The sequence below is a fragment of the Coenobita brevimanus genome, chromosome 68 (assembly GCF_032717465.1).
Source record: "Coenobita brevimanus isolate Jiangsu-jjx chromosome 68, ASM3271746v2, whole genome shotgun sequence".
Classification (NCBI taxonomy): Eukaryota; Metazoa; Arthropoda; class Malacostraca; order Decapoda; family Coenobitidae; genus Coenobita; species Coenobita brevimanus.
The window spans coordinates 4,352,501-4,377,040 of NC_137021.1; positions in this window are offsets into that span (position 1 = coordinate 4,352,501).

The window sequence follows — 24,540 nt, forward strand, 5'->3', positions numbered from 1 at the left end:
AATGAAACTTGCAGCTTACGACATGAAACACCTAAGGCATTCATAAAGTTGTGACAGTAGTTAGCCTTGACACTTTATTGGTGACACTTAGCACGTCGTAAGTGTCAGATGAAGCCCACATCACCCTTCCTCATACTGCACCCCACACCACCATTCTTGTCCTCACACTGCACCCCTTTCCTTCACACTTCACTTACTGACCTTGCAACTCATATACTGACCTCACACTGCACCCCACACTACCCCTCCTGTCTTGACACCACTCCACACTACACCTTCACACTGCATCCCCTGTCCTCACACTACCTCTCCTACCCTCACACTTCTCACCCTAACACATCATAGCTGTCATGTCTACCTCACACCACTTCTGCCCTCACCCTGCATCCCATACCACCCTTACAGACCTTTAACTCTGTTGACTGCTGTGATTCCCTTTGACTGAATAGGAGTCTGAGTGTGTTAATACTGATACCATTAGCCTTCTCATGGTCGGGACAGCTCTAGTATTCCAGCTAACGTCAGACGATTTTATTCAGCTGAGAGTACGTCATACGACCCTGAATATCTAAAGGAATATAAAAGAGATACCGGGTATGTACTAGAGAATAGCCTTGAGTAACAGGAAAAAATCATCAGAAATATACACTGACGAGGAGGTAAGATGGGTTGGCCTGAAAAGAGAAGTACTAAAAAGAAGAGGACTGAAAAGAGGAGGATTGCAAAGAGAAGGATTTAAAAAAGAGAAGGAATAGAGTAAAAGTGTGCATAGAGAGGAAATATAAATCAGTAAATATAGAGTGACAAGGCGTTATGTGGGTTAGCCTGAAAAGAGAGGGAGAGAATATTGATAGTGGCAGAGGCCTCGTGAGAGTGAGGAGATGAAGGACAGGGGAGAGAGAGTGGAAATAATGGAGAGAGAATATTGACAATCGGAGAGACTGTCTGGGGGTAAGAAGATAAGTGACGGGATAAGATGGAGTGATTACTTTTGGAGAGAATATTGGAGAAGACATTGAGGGAGACAAAATTGAAGGAGAGAATATTATGGAAGAAATAATGAGGAGAAGAATGCTGAGGGAGATACTTTTGAGGGAGAGAATATTCACCTCTACATCATCTGCAATTGTAGCTCCATAAACGTTGAGAATCGGACCCTTAGCAGTTTAATATCCTAAATCATCCCAATCATAACCTCAACTTTGGCACACCCTTCCAGCGACACTCTATATACTGAACAGCCACGGGGACAGTACACACCCTTGCCTCATTCCGATATTTATAAATTAATGTATCTTTTGATGTATGTGTGCCAAGTTTAATGTGACGGGTTTGTATATTTATCTCTAATTTTATTCTAGATGTACAGCTGCATTAACCTGTGACGTTGCCTGAATCTGGTTATGTAATCAATCTTTCAAACATTCACTTAAACATCCACTTACTGTACCCTTACATGTACTTTACTGTCACTTCACAGGATGGTCAGTGTATTGCCGTCCCTTAACAATCACTTGGTCTTTTTTTGTGTGTTGCGAGGACGACCCAGTTTGCTGGTGTGAGATTTTTGGATAGTTTGGCCGCTTCGTGAAATTGGTAATACAGTAGGAAAGATTTATGGAAAAGTAGAGAACGATGTACGATAGACAGTGGTATTGCTACATGAGCCACGACAGCAACACACCAGAAATCATCAGCTACAGGCGAGGGATGCTTATAATATGGACTACCCTGTATTGTCTCTGCTCCCAGCCCATTACCGTCCACACCATCTATGCTGTCATACTTAACGCTTCCTAACCTTATCATAAGATTTCTTGGGATCCGTAAACGTTCTTCCATATCTACCAAACCCCTCTCCGCTTCATCTTGTTATAAGTTTCTCACCACCACCACCACCACACGTGTGTCTAATTAAGGTGGGAGGGATCCAGGAACGGGAAGGTACAAAATTAGGTTTCTAGTAAGATTGTTCCACACATCCATACACCAGAACCCACCAGCAAAATTGTACGAAAAACAAAGGAACAAAAGAAAGCAATCACACTCCGACCCCCAGCATCCACCAGCTCAAGTAAGGGCCAGCAATTGCATCTGAATAGAGTATGTTGCAACGCGCGTTTTGCTGCCATTTACCCCTTTCAGATCGACCACCTGACTCTGTTTGCATTCGTTGGTGCTCCGTATTTTGGTGTGCTTTGGAGGGACTTTGGTGGTGTGTGTGTGTGTGTGTGTGTGTGTGTGTGTGTGTGTGTGTGTGTGTGTTTTGCATATGACGCCTCCATATTCTCCAGTATGACATGTAGTTTGCTTCATTGCTCGTCTGCGTAGGATGGACTTCGTTGGTGTTATTTCTATGTGATTTAGTTTGCATATTATTCCTTCATCTTCTCCTGTTTGGATTTATTTATTTGTTTATTATAGACATATTTTGTCTTAGTACCATACAAGAAGATCTTACTATGTGATAGCTTTAATGAATCGCTGAGGAGGAGTGATGGGAAATCCAAGTCAGGTGGGATTACAGACCATGCATGATTTTCTGCACAGTTATCCATTGGTTAATCGTCAGCCGACATATTCAGCTGACATATTCATCAGCCTGCGTATCTGTCAGCCAACATATCCGTCAGCCAGCATAGACATTAGCCTGCTTAGCCGTTAGCTGACAAAACTGGTAGTCATCACAAGTGTCGGCCAGAATAAACTTTAGCAAATACTGTTACTGTCAGCTGCTATTACCCTCCCCCAGCATATACGTCAGCCGGTTTATCTTCAGCTGGCGTAATCATCAGAAGAGTTACAGCACAACTGACTGGTAATTTTTCCTGCATGAACTCTTAACAAACTCTGCCAGTCACATCCACTCCGGGCCAAACAGATCCCTTCAGGCCCCATTCAGACCCGTTCAGGGGGTTTACCTCAATTTGCCACCGTTTACCCCACTTTAGGTCTATCTGCCTTTCCACTCTTTCAGTTCCTCTTGCGCAGCTCTTTTTTCCCTCCAGGATTCTCTCTCTCTCTCTCTCTCTCTCTCTCTCTCTCTTACACACACACACACACACACACACACACACACACACACACACACACACACACACACACACACACACACACACACACACACACACACACACACACTTTCTCATCATTTCTTCCCTCTCAGCTCCTCTTCCCTTCTCCTCTCCTCTCTTCCATTCTCTCTTTTTCCCCTCTCTCCTTTCATCCGTCTATCCTCTCAACATCGCTCCACTCACATTTAATTTCCTCCTGTACTACCTTCTCAGCTCATCTTTCCCCTCTTCTTCCTTCTCATCTCTCACTCCCTTTCCCATCACTTCTCGTCTTCCCCTTTCTTCTCCCCTCTCCCTCTCTCTTCTTTCACCCTTAGTAGTTCAGTCATTGTCTTCTCCCTCTTTCATATCTCACCCACTCTTCATCACAGATCACAACTCCTTTCTTCCCTCTTCACCTCATCTCAGCTCCTCTCTTTTCTTTTCTCCTATCGTCCCCTTTCATCCTACCCTTTCTTTTCCCCTGTCTTTCCCTGTCCCTTCCTTTCTCTCCTGTTATTGTCTTTTCAGTCCTTCTCTACGTTTCTTTTCCCCTCTCTTCTCTCACATATACCTCTCCCACCCTTTCCCCTCTTACATTCTCACTCCCTCTCCCTTCGTATCCCCTCTCACTCTATTTCCATTTCCCCTTTCGTTTTCTCTCTCCTCCTTTCTCCATTAACCTGTCATTCCCTCTCATCCGCACCTCTCTAAATTTTACATTTCCCCTCTCATCCCCTTTTTACCTTTCCTTCCCTCTTTCTCCCTCTTTCTCCTCTCATCCCCTCTCATTCCCTCCCTCTTGAACCCTTTTCATCCTTTTTACCCCTCTCCTCCCCTCACAGCCCTTCCCTCCTCTCTCCCTGTTCTTTCCTTTCTCCTGTTCCTTTCCTTTCCCATTCTTTCTCTTACCAGTGCCTTTCCCCCTTTCTCTTCCCCACTCGTCCCCTTTCCCCTCTTTCTTCCCCTCGCCTCCAACAATGTACAGTAACTTGTATCGTGGTTGTCTTTCCCGAGTTCTTGGCAACGTTGGTGTTGGTCAGGTGCCAGGGAAGAACAGTACTGGCGGCCTTGTGTGTGTGTTAGTGTGTACCAGTTATACCTGCCTACCCACATAACTACCTACCGACCTATTTCTGCATCTATTGTGTGTGTGTGTGTACCAGTTATACCTGCCTACCCACACAACTACCACCTACCTATTTCCGCATCTACTTTGTGTGTGTGTGTGTGTGTGTGTGTGTGTGTGTGTGTGTGTGTGTGTGTGTGTGTGCCACTCATACCTACCAACCCACATACCTACCTACTTCTCCATGTACTTTCCTCTATTTCTGTTGTATTCTACCTGCCAACGTATCTCCTGCTTAACAGTTACCTGCAATACTCGTGTGTGTGTGTGTGTGTGTGTGTGTGTGTGTGTGTGTGTTGTATTTGCCTGCCTGCCTACGTACCTACCTTCCTACCAACCTTCTCACCCAAATCCTCACTACCGTACTTCCTGTTTCTGCCTTCAGTTTCGCCTGTCTATCTACCGTCTGCCTATTTCCTGTTTTCATCCATCCTTTCTTGTACAGCCTCCTACAATCTTACTTTTATGTCTGCCTCTATCTCACTACTATCTCCCTCTGTCAGTTCAATCCTCACTACATTCCTTTACCTCTTTCTCCAGCCTGCTTGCCTGTCGTTCATATGCCTTCCTTATCTTTTCTTATCTTCTGCCTCATACAACCCGTCTCTTGTATCAGCATTATATTCGTCCACTTACATTCTAACCATTTTCGTTTATTCCTGTCACTTACAACCTGCCTACCACTTTTTTCTTGCCTTTCTCTCTCCCCCTCTTATCTAGGTGCTCATTGTTTTAGTCTACTTTTATCCTCCTCCTAAATCCTTACTACATTCTTCCATTTTTTCCTTTCTTCAGCTTAGCTGTCCATCTGTTATATAATGTCTTTCCTCCTTTTGCAGACCTATTACATCACCGTTACTGTTTTCGTTACTACTGTCGCCTATTTCTGTCTGCCACACCCTGCCTTCCTCTGCATGCCCACCTGTCTCTTGCTTTCCTCAGCCTGTCTGCCATAATCTGTCTCCGTTTGGTAGTTTCTCACAGTCTTTGCTTTGTTTCCTGCAGCCGACTTACCTTACCCACATGACCGAGTGTCGTAATTAACCTGCCGTCTAAACTTATATGTCTGCTTAATTAATCTGTCTGACTATCGTTCCTACCTACCTACCTGCCTTAATTTCACTACCTGGCTTACTACCTAACCACCTATCTATCCTTCTGCTTCAACCTACCTTCCCACAACCTGCCTTAATTTACCTACCCAAACCTACCTCAATCTACCTACCCACACCTACCTCAATCCACATACCTGTCTTCCAGCCAACCTGTCACAATCTCTCACCTTCATTCTCTTCATTCCCACGCCCTCAGAATGTCATCACTTGTCACTGTCACCGTCATTCATCCCGTCTCTTTAGCGCTATCACTTTCACTGCCGTCACGTCGGCTGTCATCGCCTGTCATTTTCAGCCCTGTCTTCTAATTGCTTTCTGTCTGATGCTCTCACCTTCTTTTCTGTCACTTATGGTTGTCATCACCTTTCCTTTTCTGTCTCATCTCCCTTCTGTTCAGTGCTGTCACCCTTTTTGTGGTCGCCTTGGCTGTCATCGCCTGTCATTCTGTCTCACCCTCCTGTGGCAGTGTATTTAAAACTTCTTCTGCCATTTTCAGTCTCATCTGCCTTTTAGCTGTATCTTCACTGCTGTCACTTTCGCCGTCAACTCTCATCTTTCTCTCCATTCTCACGCTTTCAGAATGGCATGCGTCATTCTAGATCTCACCTTCCTACTGCTGTCTAATACTCTCGCCTTCTTTGCCGTCACTTCTGCTGCCATTGTCCGTTATCCTTAATCTCACCTTCCTTTTCCTGTCACATTTGTGCATTCACCTTCACTGTTGTCAGCACTGTATCGTTTTCTGTGCAATCGCGTCATTCTCCTCCTGTCTTTTTCTTGCTTTCTAATTAGTGTTTTCGCATTCACTGTCATTTCCGTCTCGTCATTCTTTTGCTGTCAGCTTAATGCTCCCACCTTTACTGCTGTTGCTTCCACTTTCACGCCTCCCCCTCCTCCCTTTTGTCTTCCTATCATCACATTATTTCTACTTGCCGCTCATTTCCCATTCCCTTCTACCCATTTCTCACCTCTCAGTCGTTTCGTTTGTCACCAGCCTTTAATCACCTGTCACTCGCCCCCCTCCCCGTTTCGTCTCCCCTCTCTCTCCTTTCCCCTCTTTAACCCCTTGAGTCAGATTTAGTGAGCTTGGGGAATTTTTTTTTTTTTTTTTTTTTTTTTAAGATACGGGTATATGCTGACGATTTTTTTCTCAACTCAAAGGAGATTTTTGGAACTGGAAGAATTATATATATCCCAAACAAGCCCCTTCAGTATAAGAGGCATTTTGTAAATTCGGGAAAACATTGTCCAGAAACAGCAATAATAAACTGAATAGGACGTCACCCGAAGTCAAGGGATTAATAAAACACAAGCTCTCATACGAACCATAGGGGAGATGCAGTTGATGAGGTAATATATGGAGCATAGCCTTGAATAAATAAATAAATAAATAAATAAATAATCGCCTCTTTGTAGCAGACTAACCACACTAATAAATAATCAGAATTAAGGAGGCGTATAATACATGAATGATTATATAAAGCGTGAAGTGAAATTATGAGCTTCTATAATTTACCAGACCGAGTGAGGCGTAGATGCGGCAGTGGGGTGTATTAGATGGTAGATGAGGCTGCTGAGTGTTTCCCTGTCACGTTGAGTTGTTGATTAGGTGAGTTATAGGGAGAGAGAGAGAGAGAGAGAGAGAGTTTCAGTAACTAATCCTCCTGGTGTGGTTAATTTAACTTGTCCTGTACAGCTGCGTGGTTGTCAGGTAACTCACTGTTACCCTGCCATTTACCAAGAACAGATTAGGTTGGGTTAGGTTAGGTGTGGTTTGGTTTGATTTAGTTAGGTTATGTCTGGTTTGGTTCGGTTAGATTACGTTAGTTTAGATAACGTTAGGTATGACTAGGTTTGCTTTGGGTACATAAGTTTGGGTTAGATGAGATGAAATTAGGTTGGGTTAGGTTCTGTTAGGTCAGGTTAGGTTCTTTTAGGTTAGGCATGGTTTTATGTTGCTAGGCTCGGTTTTGTTTTGTTAAATTAGATGAGTTTGATGTGATTATGCTAGGCTATGTTAGGGCAGGTAAGATTAGATAGGGTATTAAAGAAACAAAGACCAGTATAAGGCAGTAAAGCTCCTCCCCAGCTCACGTAAACGGAAATTATTGTCGTTCATCTTGTTGCTTGGGTTTATTCCTTGTTGCTTATTCTTGTGCATATTCTCTGCTTTTGCATGTCCGTGTCTCTGTGTTTATTGATTTGCTTGACCAGTGTTCCATGTTTAATTCTTGTTTATTTTTATGTATGTTCTGTTTTTCGTCTATTTCTTGCTGCTTATTATTTTAACATGTTCTGTGCTACCGTTCTTCATATGGTACATCAAGTAGGTTTGATTAATTTCAGTAACATAACGTTCATAACAGTGAAACCAAAGAGTCAGACGTACAACAAAAAATATATAAAAAATATGTTAACTCCCAGGCTCCTGTAACCCACTGTCGGCTGTCTGGTGTTGGCTAAAATAAGTGCTAGAGTTGTCCCATCCATGTGAGAGTTAATGGTGACAGTAACAACACCCTCAAGCTCTATGACTCACAAGAAAATAGTGCGAGGATAAGTACAGTAAATACCAGAGTAGAGGCGACCATGTGAGAGCCAGTGTGTCTTGTTTCGCGGCGTTGTTAATGGGTCGTAGTGAAGATTTGTGTGTGTGTGTGTGTGTGTGTGTGTGTGTGTGTGTGTGTGTGTGTGAGAGAGAGAGAGAGAGAGAGAGGACAACAGTTTCGGCCCGACTTTGGTTATGGAAAAGATACCCATTTGCCGTATTTATAAAGTTTTGTGAGCTTAAGTTACATTGATACGTTGATTTTCACTCATACAGTTACCAGACACTTGACAGTAAAAACAGAGTGAATAATAAAGTGACAAAACACACACACACACACACACACACACACACACACACACACACACACACACACACACACACACACACACACTGCCTGTATAATAATGGATCGTTTTTATGAAGGCCTGCTTCTCTTAAAAATTGATTAAGACCCTTTATAAATATCCATGCAGATTCGTTCATTGCAAAAAATTAGCAAGGATCCTTTATAAATACCCCGGTCCTGATGTAGTAATCTGCATGTAATATTTAGGGAACCTTTTCAATTACAGGAAAATATAGACATAATGATTAGGACACTTTTGAATAATACGAAATTTAGCGAGAGGCAAAATAATGGGACTTTTTACTACACGAAAACTTAAGAGACAAGTTCTGGCGACACTGAACCACACGAAAACTTATAGGTAGAGAAACAATAGCGACACTGATATCACACGAATATTTAATGTAGACACAGTACTGTTAACACTTCTGAATTAGACGAAAACGTAAAGATAAAAAAAAAAAGTAATGACACTTTAGAATCAGACGAAACTTTAGAGTTAGATAAAATAATAATGAAACTTTAAAATCAGGTGATAATTTAGAGGTAGACAAAATAATAACGTAACTTTCAGAATCAGACGAAAATTTAGATTAGACAGAATAATAATGCAACTTTTAGAATCAGACGAAAATTTAGATGAGACAAAATAATACTGAAGTTTTAGAATTAGACGAAAATTTAGATTAGACAAAATAATAATGTAGCTTTTAGAATCATACGAAAATTTAGAGGGAGACAAAATAATAATGAAACTTGTGAATCTCATGGAAATGTAGAGTTAGACAGACTAGTAGTGAGGGCATTTTACATATGTGGGTCTGTGTGCAGGTAGGCAGTGGCGATGGAGACGTGGCTAACATACCTTCTGCTCCCTCGCTGCCAACAAGTACCAAGATATGCCACCATCTCTACGGCACCCGCTTCTTCTTTAACTTAACCTGACTTCCTCTAACCTAACCTGACCCAACCTAGCCTAGCCTAACCTAACAACCTAACGTAACCCCTATCTTGGTGGTAGGTGATGGCGACCACCATCCACTCACTTTATGTAGTGCTGCGTACTGTTTCCTTCACCTTTACCATTCTGTCTCTTTGTCTGTCCTCCTTTCTTCCTATTTCTCCCTTTCCTCCTATCACTTTAATACTTTTCTTTCCACTTCTGGTGGCCCTACACTGATTGACAAGCCTAATGGTTTCCTGTAGCTGAGGAAACCATATAAAACGCTGGATGGTCCATATAACCGGGTAAGGGGGTGGCGTGGAAACCGCTATGGTGCCCTTGCTAACTGGGTGGAGCGCCTCAAATGCAGCGTTCATCCAGGAACCAACTCTCCACAATTTCCCCGCGTCGCAAGGCGCTGTCATCCACAAGAGAACATCACGTCAGTGCACGGAACTGCCCTACAGGGGCGATTGCTCACTTGCGGTTGATGGGTCTATTCGGCCAGACAGACTGGAGTTGATTAAGAACAACAACAACAACAACAGCCTCAGTCCTAATATAATTTTACCTAACTTCACTGAAGCAAACCTTACCCAACCGAATCCAACCTAACTTACCCTAACCTGACCTTATCTGTCCTGACCTGAGCCCCATTACCTGTAAGGCTGCCGTGTCTTGAATACTATCTAACGACGTAACCTGACCTAACCTAACCTAACCAAACCAAACCAAACGACGCCTAATCAAACCATGAACGAGCCTAACATACCAAGTGGCCCGTGTGTGCCAAGAAGTGCTATCAGGAAGTGCCCCATCGTCTCCCGTACAGTAATCTTTTCTTGTACGGTGACCAACGAGAGAGAGAGAGAGAGAGAGAGAGAGAGAGAGAGAGAGAGAGAGAATATTTAACCTGAATAGTCAAAATTCATAGCTAAAGAGGATGTACTGGCAAGCCTTCCACTCCAGTAAGAATACGTCCCCCTAGTCAACCCACTCAAGCCCTCCTCTTCTCAAATCAACTGTGCGTCACCCCGTCCCGTCACACCCTGCCTGTCTTTACTCCTCTGCGCCTCATCCCCAGTCACAATATTAGCCTACACATGCCCTCCTCTTCTCAAATGAACTGTGCGTCACCCCGTCCCGTCACACCCTGCCTGCCTTTACTCCTCTGCGCCTCATCCCCCGTCACAATATTAGTCTAATGGGGTGGGAATGGGGCAAAAAATGTAAGGGAAGCTACTAAGTTCTCAGGCTGACAATTTGCCCATTAGGGAAAACAAACAGGAGAGGAGCCCTTGTTAGTATAACCCACCTGCCCCCTACCATGTCATACAAATATACGTACACATACATACACAGACAAATACGCACATGCATACACATTCACCCTTACACACGTATACGCAACTAAAAGCAAACAGGGAAGAAGCCCTTGTTAGTATAACCCACCTGCCTCCTGTCAAGTCATACATATATACGTACACATACATACACAGACAGATACACACATGCCCACACAGTCACCCTTACACATATACACAACACACTTCACTTCCATCCACCACTTGTCTCAGCACACACACACACACACACACACACACACACACACACACACACACACACACACACACACACACACACACACACACACACACACACACACACACACACACACACACACACATTCTCTCTCTCTCTCTCTCTCTCTCTCTCTCTCTCTCTCAGTATCTGGTGACCGTGGGGTAGGAAGCTGATAACAAGACATGACTTCACCGCACTCCCCCCACCTCTCTCTCTCTCTCTCTCTCTCTCTCTCTCTTTCTCTCTCTCTCTCTCTCTCTCTCTCTCTCTCTCTCTCTTTCCCTCACTTTCCCTTCACATTTTTTCATCTCCCTCCATTCGTTTTCCTTTCCACTTCACTTTTTCTTTTCTGTTCATTATCTTCCCTCCCTTTTTTCTCCCGGTTTCTCTTCACGCCCCTTTTCTCTCTCCCTCCCTTCCCCTCCCTTTTCACCCTCCCTCTATTCCTCTCCCTTCCTGTTCCCTCCCTTTCCACCTACCACACCTAACCTGGGAGGGAAATTACAAACTGCTGATATGAGTAGAGGGTCGATTTACGAGAGGGAGGTGATTAACAGGGAAAAACTCAAGTGTAATTGGTTAAATAAATGTAGCTAAAGTGAGGTATAGAGAATGAGAAAAGTAAGTCAGGTATGAGAGTAGTTAAAGTGAGAGGTACAAAATAAGAAGAGGAAATAGAAGTCAGGTATGAGAGTAGTTAAAGTGAGAGGTAGAAAATAAGAAGAAAAATAGAAGTCAGGTGTGAGAGTAGTTAAAGTGAGAGGAAGAAAATAAGAAGAAGAAATGGAAGTCAGGTGTGAGAGTAGTTAAAGTGAGAGATAGAAAATAAGAAGAGGAAATAGAGGTCAGGTGTGAGAGTAGTTAGAGGTAGATAATAATAAGAAAAAATAGAAGTCAGGTGTAATGTGTTTTGATCAGAGCAATTAAAAGTCAGATGTAATACGGTGGTTAGATTTATGAGATACAGAGAATGAGAAGTTTATTTAGATAATTTAAGAGGCTGTTGAAAATGAGAAGGATGATTAGATAAACAGAGAAAGGAATAAGGAAACTTGATATGTTAATTGATAAAATGAGAAATTGTTAGATAATGAAAAGCATGATTAGATAAACGAAAATGATTAATAAATGTGATACGTTAATGATAAAAAGAATGAGGTAATGTCAAGTGTTGTTCTATAATGATAAGCTTGATTAGGTAAAAGAAAAATGAGTAATAAATGTTGATACTAATGCTAAGTGATAAGAATAGCTAATTCAAGGTGAGTTATAAATTGCGCCTCACTTATTTAACCTGCCCGTATCTTAGGTGTCGCAAGGATGGCTCAGTCTGCTGGCGTGGGAGCGGCAATGGGAGCAGGGAATGAAAAAGTGATGCAGGGTAGACAGTGGTAACGCTGACTACCTCGTTCCCGCAACACAAGAAATCGGCCGGCGGAGTGGAAGAGAAGCGTTGTGTATAGAATGAGCAAAAAAATTACTGCAGAGAAGGTAAGATGATAATGATAAGAGTAATTAGATGAAGAATGATGCTGATGATGGTACAGAAATGATAAGATGACAGGATTATGAATGAGAAGAGCAATAAGAGTGTTAAGAAGTTTAAAGGAACAAGGTGATTAGGTATATGCTCCAAAGTATGTCTTATAAAAGGTGTTAGATATATTGTATGCTCCCTTTAGATATACTCTATGCTCCACTATCCTTCCCCGCCTCCTCCTCCTCCTTCTCCATGTGATTTTTCTGTTTTCAGTTATTCTTCTCAGATATTTCCACGTCCTTGATCCACCCCTTCTTTTTCTCCTTCTCAGACAGTCCACAATCCTTCATGTTCCACACTATCTTATTCTTCCACCCACTTCTCTATCCACCTCCTCTTCTCCATCCACCCTCATACACCAAATAATTCTTTATCCTGCCTCCGTCTTATTCTCGGACCATTTCCCCTTCTCCTCTCACTCTCATACATCAGTCCTCCCACCTTGTCCTCAGTCCACCTCTCCTCCTGTCTTATGCCAGTTCTGTATATTTTCCTTCTGCCTTATTCTCAGTCCACCCCTCCTCCTTCTCCTTACCCTCACACGCCGTCCTGTGTTTTTTCTGCGTAATGATATCAGGCTGTGGTTTTCCCTCGGGCTGCTACATTCACCCAATTATAATTTTCTTAGCCAAAACTTTCAAGACTGGGTCCCTGACGGAAATACCGTCTCCACTTCTTTCCTTTCTCCTTTTCTCTGTCTGTCTGTCTGTCTCTCTCTCTCTCTGTCTGTCTGTCTGTCTCTCTCTCTCTGTCTGTCTGTTTGTCTGTCTCTCTCTCTCTCTCTCTCTCTCTCTCTCTCTCTCTCTCTCTGTCTGTCTGTCTGTCTGTCTGTCTGTCTCTCTCTCTCTCTCTCTCTCTCTCTCTCATGCACGAGTAAAGTTCAAAGGTGAGAAAAGGAGGGAGAGATTGAGGGAGATAGAGATAAGGGAGGAAGGGAGAGATGGAGGTGAGAGAGGGAGGGAGGAATTGAAAGAAGGGAGTAGGGAGGAAGGGAGAGAAGGAGGTGATGGAGGAACGGAGAGATGGGGAAGGAGGAAGGGAGAGATTGAGGTAAGGAGGAAGGGAGAGATGGAAGGAGGGAGGAAATGAGAGACAGAAGGAGTAAGGAGGGGGGAGATGGGGGGAGGGAGGAAGAGATGACTGTGAGGGAGGAAGAAGGAGATGGAAAGAGGAAGTCAGAGGTACTTGTAAAGGTTAGGGAGGAAGGGAGGGTTGTAGGTTAGGAACCGAGACAGGTAAGGGAGGAAGGGAGAGAAAGTGATGATGGAGTTAAGGAAAGATGATGGGAGGGAGGGAAGAAGGGAGTGATGAAGGTGAGAGATTGAGGGAGGACGGAAGGGAGAGAAGGTGAGAGATGGAGAATGGAAGTGAGAGACAGTGGGAAGGAGGGAGGGAGCGATGGAGGTTGATTGACTGAGTGCAATAAATGATTTTGGCAGCGCGGCATTTTAGGTCAAGCAAGAGTAAAATCAAAACAATATGAGAGGAAGGGAGAGACAGCGGTGAGAGATAGAGGGAAGGAGGAAAGGAGAGACAGAACTGAGAAATAGAGGGAAGGAGGAAGGGAGAGACATGTGCGAACAGGGACGGAGGAAGAGAGAATGAGAGGGGAGGAGGAAGGGAGAGTCAGAGGTGAGAGACAGGGAGGGAGGGAGAGAGGTGAGAGGTAGGGGGAAAGAGGAAGCGAGAGACATGCGAGTGACAGAGGGAGGAAGGAAGGGAGAGAACATCCCAGGAGAGAGGGTGAGACCTGATCAAACACCCTGCTTCGGTTTGTTCAGCATTAGGGGTATCAGGGAGGGGGTGTATTCTCGGCTCCCATAACACCTCCTCCTTACCGATTTAGTCCTCCATTTGGCTTTTCGACTAGGGGAGGTTAGATGGAGCCTTCATTAACTTCACCACTACAAGAATAATAATGTAATCGACTTTATTTAGCCTCATTAAAATACAAAATAGGTCATCGGAGTGAAGGAGTTAATAATTTTCGCTCTTAACCTTCTCATGGTAGGGACAGCTCAAGTATTCTGTTTTCGCTAAAGCCAAATAATCGTACTGAAGGGATGAATTTGACCTCCATCTAAAAATCAAGCATCACTATAGTTCAGTTGATAGTCAAGTGTAATGAAATTGGGCGATTAATTTGACTATACTCTTTCTACTCTAACTTGGCCTAAAATTGCCATCACTTCATCCTGGGTGCAGAGTTGAAACATTAGACTGACACAATAATATAATGCTAGTCACGAAGAAGTGGCATGGAAATGTCGTAGAGCCTTATCATTTTCGTTTTCCGCCAGTCAGCTGCGAAGGGACGAGAACTAGGCCAAGTTAAGGTGAAAAGGGAATAGTAACCAGGGAGACTCAATCCTACCTCATAACGAAGACCTATTGACTTTTATATACCCAGGACTGAATTTTGAACCTGTGCTTAATTTTGAACCTTCGAGTTGTCCAGTTCCCTCAGGTGAAAGCAGACAGAATATAATCAAAAGGGTTGACTATAATAGTATGATTTTCCATTGGCAGGTTTTAATTATTAGGTTGAGTGTAATTGATATGCATAATAAAGGAAGTGAGTGGTGGAGTTAGAGTGTTATCTGGGTTGTACTGGATGTTCTCTCACCCTAGTCAGTTTTATTGTTGGTGTTATTATCGTTATTATCATTGTCGTCGTCGTCGTCACGATCATCTGTGTTGTTGTTATTATTATCATCATTATTTTTGTTGTTTTTATTGAGTAGCTTCATCATCATCGTCATCGTCATTCTCATCGTCATCATCATCATCATCATCATCATTCTCATCGTCATCATCATCATCATCATCATCATCATCATCATCATCACACACACACACACACACACACACACACACACACACACACACACACACACACACACACACACACACACACACACACACACACAGCATCCCTCCATGTAAGGCGACACCGTGGGCCAGACGAGGGCGATACGGATACTGATGAAGCTAATGACCTCTAATGGGGCTAATTTGATGGTGGGGGGGGGACCTAGATACACTTATAGGAGCCCCAGCCCAACCTTACCCATTCTGCCCGACTTGGACCCTTTTGAATTGTTTTTTCTTTAAGGTTTGTAGGAATCTGTGGAGTGGTTTCAGGTGGATGAATGAGGTTGGTGTGAGGTGGGGGGAGGGCTGTCTGATGGTGGAGGACAGTGTGATATGAAAGCAGTTCGTCTGTGGCCAGCCCCCTCCAGAATGAAGGCTTCTGGCTTTATATTGATATAGATAGATTGATTGATAGATACATATACGTAGATAGATTTTTGTCTGATTTTATTTTAAGGGGTTTTAGTTGTGTTTATTTTATTCATTTTGTATTCTAATTACGTTTTATGTGTTTTCCATTCTAGTGTATTATCACCTCTTGTTTCATTTTCACGTCCGTCTGTAGTTTCGCTTTAGTTCACAGCCAAACCGGAATTATTATTACAGTAAAAAAAAATATTCGGATAACAAATGCACTTCTGTGGACACTTGTTGGTCTTGAAAAATGGTTGAAAAACTTATGAATATTTTGCTCTTTTCGCCTTAACCTGGCCCAGATTTCCGTCCTTTTTCAGCTTATATCACGTAGCTCAGGGGCGGAAAATACAGTACTACATCCTTTCCATAGTGCATCTTCGTGACTAGCATCATATTCTGATTTTGTTCCATTGTCACCACTTGGCTGTTAAGATTGAGAGGTAGCAGTTTTAGGCAGTGGTAAAGTAAAAAGACTATAGAGTCATCCTCTCCTCTCCCCTACCCCCGGTACGCCACTCCTGGGTGAGAGAGGCATGTGGAGTGGAGGGGGAGGGAGAGGGCGGTGGTAGCAGATAAGGTCAAGCTAGAGGTGTAAGGCAGAGAAGGTAAGGTTGGGTGAGTTAGAACAGAGGTGAGACAGGGAAGGTGTGGTGAGGTAAGGATACTGTGGGTGAGACAGAGAAGGTTTAGTAAGGCAGGGTGAGGCAGGGAAGGTGTGGTGAGGAAGGATACTGTGGGTGAGGCAGGGAAGGTTTAGTAAGGCAGGGTAAGGCAGGAGCAGGGGTGAGGCAGGGAAGGTGTAATGAGATAAGGACAGTTTAGGTGATGTAGGTTGAGTCTGGAAAGGTGTGGTAAGGCAGGGTTAGGCAGTGTAGGTAGGGTGAAGCAGGGAAGGTGTGTGAGGCAGGTTACGGCATAGTAGGTGGGGAGAGGCAGGAACAGGGGTAAGGTAGGGATGGTGTAGTGAGGTGAGGATAGTTTGGGTAAGGTAGGGTGGGGCTGGAGAGATGTGGTGAGGCAGAGTAGGTAGTGTGAGGCAGGGAAGGCATGGTGAGGCACGTACACAGTGGATGAGGCAGGAAGAGGTAAAGCGAGGCAGAGAACGCGTGGTGAGGCAGGGCGAGGCAGACAGGTGTTGCGCCATAACCAGGTAAGCAGGGAATACAAGGAGAATTACACTCGTGAATATTCTTACACACACACACACACACACACACACACACACACACACACACACACACACACACACACACACACACACACACACACACACACACACACACACACACACACACACACACACACACACACACACACACACACACACACACACACACTTGGGTGAAATTCGGTGTCTTAAAGTATAAGGTAGCAGTGGGTCTCCTTGGTTATTAGTTCAATTTATCCTCGAATCAAACTACACCTGGCCATCACCTGAGCTGAAAGGGGTTAAGGATTTTTGCCAAGTGAAAACAAACGGACTATAGTTAAGCATATGGTCATTTTTTTCTCATAGTTGCCAAGCCTGTCTCTCGCTCTCAGGGTCATATTTTAAGTGACTTGGGAGATTTCGTGACACCTCTTCCTCAGCTATTTATTTTGCACGTTGCTTCTTATTTTCCTCTTGTATGTCGTTGATAATCAGCTATGTAGATAATAAACAATATAGATAACATAGGGAATAACACAGTATTAAGATGTAGTAAACAAAATAAATCGCTTAGGAAGAGGTGTTGGAGAGTGCCGCCTTCACGTGGTGGCACCGATATACCTGGGCGACTCCGCTGCCTGGTTATACACACGTCCCTGAGCTCCCTCTCTATCCCCCAGAAGGAGGATGGTTGACTGTAGGAAAATAAATTCGTCCTGCATTCCATTAGGCTCACGTCCAGATAAGCCTGGGGGCACAACAGCAACAACAACAACAACAGCAAACCACACCCTCTCTCGCCAGAACTCTCACTGCTTCCCACTTTAAATCTCCCTCCTCCTCATTAGTCTCACATGTACTCCCTCACCCTGACTCTCTCTCGCCCTTACTTTATCTCCCTCCCTTTCCCTCTCTCCCTGTCTCTTTTACCCTCCTTCGTCCTCTCTCTGTTACTCTCCTTTCCTTCCCCCTCCCTCTGTCTCTTACTCTCCTTTCCTCTCTCTCTCCCTCACCATCCCCCCTTTTATCCCTTACTCTTACCGTCCCTTCCTTTCATACTGTTATCCTTCCTCCCTTCCTTACCTAATCCTTCATTTCTCATCTTCCCTTCTTCTTTCCCAACCTCCTGTTACCTAAAATTTCCTTCTTACGCTCCCTACCTCCCTAACTCCTTCTTTCCTTCCTTCCCTTCCACACTCTCATCCTTCCTCCTTTACTTTATCCTTCTTCCCCATCCTTCCTCCCTCTGTAACTTCCTCCACCCCCCACTTCCTTTTCCACCCATATCCATCTGCCTTTACCTGATATTGTACTTTCCTCTTGCTCGTATGTTTCTTCTCTCTCTCTCCCTCCCATCCTGTCCTCTCTTCTTCCTCTTTCTTCTCTCTTTCTCCTTCCCATCTTGCCCTTTCTTCTTCCCTTTCTCATCTCTCTCCCTCCCTTCCTTATCTTAGCCCTCCCTCCCTCTCTTCCATACCTAATCCTTCTCTCCCACCCTTCCTCCCTTACCTAATCCTTCCCACCCACCCTTCCTCCCTCACCTAATCCTTCCCTCCCTCCCATCCTCCCTCACCTAAGCCTTCCCTCCCTTCCTTCCTCCCTTCCTTACCTAATCCTTCCTTCCCTCCCATCCCCCCTCCTGCACCCTGATCCAGCCTTGATTATTACACAGTCTGAAAAATGAAGCCAAGTTCTTTTCCCCTGCCAATTAAATTACATGTTGATTAGAGCACGGACTGAGGAGAACCCGATGCTGCTAACATTCTCTCACCCTTTACCCCATTCCAGATTTGCGAGTTTTGGGATGGAGGGAAGTTTAAAATATCGACATGGATAATTTTCGAAGTACACAGTCACCATAAATCGCGTTTATAATAGGTAAATATCATGTGCAAATAGCTTTGACGTCTTTTCCATTACTTGCAGAACATTATTATGCGTCAGAGCAAAAAGTGAAAGTAATAGGCTAAACAGTTTCTTAATATCGTCATAGCTTGCATCACTGATACACAAAGAGGGTATTGAAGTGTGATTTACAGAATAAGTAGCCACGGAAGAAGTGCTGCGAAGCTTCCTGTGCCACGTAGAATATCATATAAATCGCTAAGGAACAGGTACTACGAAGCCTTCTATATAGACCACCTGGAATAAATCCGTAACACGTATCCAAGTGCTTAAAAATATCGACCTCAGTATTGTCACTTTCCCAATTAATAATCCTCCCCCCCCCCCGTTTTTTTTTTTTTTTCTTTTTTCTTTTTTTTCTCTCACTAATACTCCGGCCTGATGCAACAAAGGGAATGAGACAATGGGGTGGCTGTGTCGGTAGGGCCTCGTGTGATTGATGGTGTTTGAACCTGTTGTAGTAGTAGGATTCCGATGCAGGTTTGATGGCGTCTGTTAATTACGCGTTACAGAGTGGTTGGGGTGGATGGTTGGCTTGTAGTGTAAAATGATTGATGTGGGTGGGTGGTTAGGAATATGGAATGGTTGGTGTGGGTGGTTGGTAAGTAATATAGAATGGTTGGTGTGGATGGTTGACTAATGTTGTGGTTGATGTGCATGGTTGGATAGTAATGTGGATGGTTAGTATTATAAAATGGTTGATATGGATGGTTGGTTAGTAATATAAACTGGTTGGTGTGGAGGGTTGACTAGTGTTGTGGTTGATGTGGATGGTTTGGTAGTATTAGTAAATGGTTGATATGGATGGGTAGTATTATAAAATGGTGAGCGGCGGTGCAAAATTATTTCCGTAGTATAAAAAATGTGGATTATATATGGTGGGGTAAGGATTATGTTTATATAAAATAGATATAGAGTGATATATAGATTGATTGATTGACAGGTAGATATCCAGGTAATTATTTTTTATCAGTGAAGCAAAAATATTAACATTTTGTGAAGGTGAAGCCAAAAGAATATTAACTTGTTATACGTAGGTGACAGCATATGGTAGAGTAATATTATTGACGCATTATACAAAGATTATTGCACATGGTTGAGTGAAAATAAATTATAGTGTTTTAAACTGAGCACTAGGTTTGAGTAGCATAATTATTCATACCTTTTTTTGGTTTAATGGCTTGATGTGTTTATTGAATGACCAGTTACTCGGATACATTATTTTCTTGTATTATTATTATTATTATTATTATTATTATTATTATTATTATTATTATTATTACTTCTGCTTCTATCATAGTCTTAAGGGAGATTTTTCGAACTGGAGGAGTTAGATAAGCATAAATTAACCCCATCAGTACGAGAGGCCATTTCGAAATTTAATAGACTTGGGAAAAAAGGAATATACTAAAATTTATCTCCTTGGACTGAAAGGCATGAATGTATATTTTTTCAGATTTTCTTTCCCATTTTTGTGCATACTTTTTTTTCTTTTCTTTTTTTTAATGATGTGTTAAATTTTAGGTGTACGTTTATGTGAATGTGTCTGTGTGTGTTCGTGTGTTTACATATCATGTCTGTATGTTTTTATACATTTGTATATATATAAGCAACGTTGGGTCTGGTTAGTACTTGGATGGGTGACCGCCTGGGAGCACCAGATGCTGTTGGCATCCCTACGTCAAGTGGGGTTGGTGGAGGATTAGTGCCCCTCCCTGTAAAACAATTAACTCTTAAGCCCTTGGCCACCCTGTCTGGGATACATGGCGTCTGGCAATGAATGAATGAATGAATGTATATATATAAATGTAACTGTGCCTGTAGGTGCAAGTGTATGTATGCCTGTGTTTTGTTGTTAATGTAGGTGTGTGTGTGTGTGTGTGTGTGTACAAACTAATCTGATTATACCGAGCTGTCCCTTATTGCAGTATTCAGAGCATCCTGGGGTTTGCAGGACATTCCCTACCCCGATTATTCCCCTCCTTTTTTTTTTTTAGGTACTTTGCGGTTTTGCTTAGTTCAGATTCCCTTAATTTTCACTTTGCCTCAGTTCAGCTTACTATCATATGTGTAGTTTGTTTGATATCGTGTGTGTGTGTGTGTGTGTGTGTGTGTGTGTGTGTGTGTGTGTGTGTGTGTGTTTTGCTTTTCTTTGGTTCATCTTCCTTAATTGCACATTTCTTTCGCTTCATTTATAAGCTATATACAATCGTCTTAAAGTTGAGCAGAACAAATTAAAATGCCCCGTTCTGTTCCACTAAGAGAGAGAGAGAGAGAGGGAGAGAGAGAGAGAGAGAGAGAGACGCTAACACTATCACTACAAGAATGGGTTATCCACAACAATATATAAATCTCCCCTGGTACTAAAAGGGGTTAATACGATTTGCTCTCAACCGCATAATTACTTCCTGCTTCCTTTGTCAAACAGATACGCGTGAGGCGAGGCAGGGGTGTAGGGGTGGGTGGTGAGGCAGGGATGTAAGGGTGGGTGGTGAGGTAGGGGTGACCAGGGGTGTTGTTGGTGGGGTCGGATGGTGAGGCAGGGGTGTTTTAGGTGAGGCAAGGGTTGTGAGTTAGGGATGAGGCAGGGGTGTTGCAGGTGAGGTCGGATGGTGAGGGAGGGTGATGAGTTAGGGGTGAGGTAGGAGTGATGAACATGAGGCAAGAATGGTGACTAGACAGGGGTTTATAGGTGAGGCAGTGATGTTGTACGTGAGACAGTATGGTGAGGCAAGAGTAGAGTAGGTAAGGCAAAGGTGGTGAGGGAGGGGTGTGTTAGTGAGGCAGAGGTGGTAACGAGACAGGGGTGGTGTAGGTGAGGCAGAGTGAGGCAGTGATATGTAGATGAGGCAGGGGTGGTGGGGCAGGGTGGTGAGGGGTGGCGTGGGCGGCGGTGGTGGCTAGGTAGGGATGGTGTGAGACAAGGGTGATGATGGTGGGTGAAGCAGGGACAGAGTGAGGCAGGGTCAGGTAGTGTGAGGGAGCGACAAGGTAAGGCAGGGCGAGCTACTGAGCAGACAGGCGAGGTAAAACAGGGTCAGGAAAGTTAGAACTGAGGGCTTGTACTTTGAGGTGAGGCAGGTGTGTGGATTAGGCAGAGCTTGTGAGGCAGCGGAGTGAGGCAGGAGGGATTAACAGGATAAGGCAAGGGGGCAGGAGATTGATGAAGGCAAGGGTAAGGCAGGAGGTGGATGGGATAGGTAGGTGGTTAGGTAGGCAAGGTGGTGAATAGGTTTGGCAGGTGTTGGATGGGTTTGGAAGGTGGATGAGGTAGGCTGATAGTGGATGGGTTAGTCAGATGGTGGATGGGTCAGGTGGGCATGTGGATGGGTTATGTGGGCGGGTGGATGGACCAGGTAGGCGGGTAGATGGGTTAGGTAGGCAAGTGGATGGGTTAGTAAGGCAGTGGAAGGGTTAGGTAGGAAGGTGGGTGAGTTAGGCAGGTAGGTGGGTTAGGGGCAGATTGTGAGATAAAGAAGTAAGGTAGGATGAGGAAGTAAAGTGAGGGAAAAGAAGTAAGATGAGGCAGGAACATGATGAGTAAGTGAGGAGCATCAGAGGGGACAGGCAGGTGGGATGAGGCAGGTGAGGTGAGGCAGAAGCGCGAGGGATGAAGCAAGCAAGGTAAGGCAGGTGCATGAGAAGTGATACTGATAAAGCAGGATGGGGTAAGATTGCAGAAGGTGAGGCAGATCAAGTGAGGTAGGATTGTGAGAGGTGAGGTAGGTAAGGTAAGGAAGAAAAATTGGAGATGAAACACGTAGAGTGAGGCAGGTAAGGTGAGATGTTTACAGGTGAGGTGAGACAGATAAGGCAGATGAAGTGAGACAGGTGAGATGAAGTAGGTAAGGTGAGACAGGCGAGGCAGATAAGGTGAAGCAGGTGAGGTGAGGCAGGTAGCAGGACACACACACACCTGAGGAGAGAAACAACCCGCCGTATGGAACTATCCCCTTTACCTCGTTGCCCCCACCAGGTTCACCTATGCTCCCCTCCCTTTACCTCCTCGTGTGTACACATACAGGCGATGTGTGTGTGTGTGTGTGTGTGTGTGTGTGTGTGTGTGTGTGTGTGTGTGTGTGTGTAATGTGTGCACCTAAAATTAGATGAGTGTTGGTTTGGATATGGGTAAACCTTAATGGAAATGTGTGTGTGTGTGTGTGTGTGTGTGTAATGATTTATGATGTGTGCCCTAAATTTCGATGATTGTTGGTCTGGATATGTGTAAACTTTAATGGAAATGTGTGTGTGTGTGTGTGTGTGTGTGTGTGTGTGTGTGTAATAATTCATGATGTGTGCACATAAATTTCCATGAGTGTTGGTCTGGATATGTGTAACCTTTAATGGAAATGTGTGTTTGTGTGTGTGTGTGTGTGTGTGTGTGTGTGTGTGTGTGTGTGTGTGTGTGTGTGAGAGAGAGAGAGAGAGAGAGAGAGCGGTCAAGCCTTTATTTCATATCTCTAATTTCTGTAGCATTTGGTGATGATACAATATGTCGGAAATTTATCGTTGCTGACCGCACTCTGTAATGTGGGATGCAGGCTAATCGCATCTAATAATTACAGGTGTTCCAGAATTTACCGTGAGAAATTAAGTGTTTTTAATCAGCTTCGTCAGGTTTAATAATGTGTTCGATAGCTGTGAGACAAAAGAATCTCTCTCTCTCTCTCTCTCTCTCTCTCTCTTCGTGACTAGCATCATATTCTAGTGCTAGTCTCTTGTTAGAACTCAACATTCAAGATGGAGAAGTGGCAGTTTGAGGCCAAGATAGGATAAAGAGAGTATACGGTAATGGGAGAAGAATTATAGCGTGTGAATTGGATTTGATCACGGACATGAGTGGCTACGGTATATATATAAATAGGGAACGCAAATAGGCAGGCAAATTATAATCTTATCTTTTTATAGCCAGACCCTTTAGTCCCGTAGGGTGTGAGTGTTACCATAAACAAATCGTCGAAATGTCACCCTGTCCTCAGTCATCAGGCTACACTTCCTCCAACTTGCACCACCCTCATTCATGTACTTCTTTACCCCATCCCTCCACGTCATCCTCAATCACTCCCAGCTCATGCCACTCTCGCTCATATTCCTCCCCACCCTATCCCTCCACCTCGTCCTTGGCTTCCCCCTCCCGTGCTCCCTCTCCACACATACGTCTAGTAAATATAACACCCAGAGCCTCACCCACTGATTCCCAAACACGGTAGGTACATAGATCACACTCAGGACCTCACCGACATGCATCCCAACACTGCAGCTACATACACCATCATCATCATCATCCAAGCCACCTGCTGAGCTATGGCCGTCTACTCAGCGCCGACTCTACGCTGAGCAGGCCAACACATACAATATTCAGGAGCTCGGAAGATACCTGCCGTGTTTGAGTGGTGTGTGCTGGGGGATAGGAGGGATGTATCTGGAGGAGGTGGGGGAAGGGGGAGGCAGGTACCAAGGGCATATCTGGAGGGGGAGGGGGAAGGCAGGTACCAAGGGCATATCTGGAGGGGGAGGGGGATGTATGGAATCCCTCGGTCTCCCATTCATCCAATAGACATAACATATAAATTGTGGTATGCACATAAATCAGTTGGGTCGTGGTATAGGAAGCTTCTTTGCGCCCTTAAAGAGTTATTTTGCGCATTTTATCTTGACATTCTCCTTCATGTTGTCTCTCTCATTTTCATACCGACGTAGTTTGCGAGATGCAGTCTACCAAACGGCAACATCAGTTCACTGCACGGGACGGTCCTGCAGGGGCGGTTGCTTGCCTGTGGTTGATGAGTCTGCTCGATCAGGGAGGCCGGGTTACTCAACAACAATAACAACCTCATTCCACCACACTTCCCTTCCACTTCATTTCACTTCCACCCCACAGTCCATTACCGAAACACGGCTAAATCCTCCCCAAGAGTTTTTTTTTTATTTTT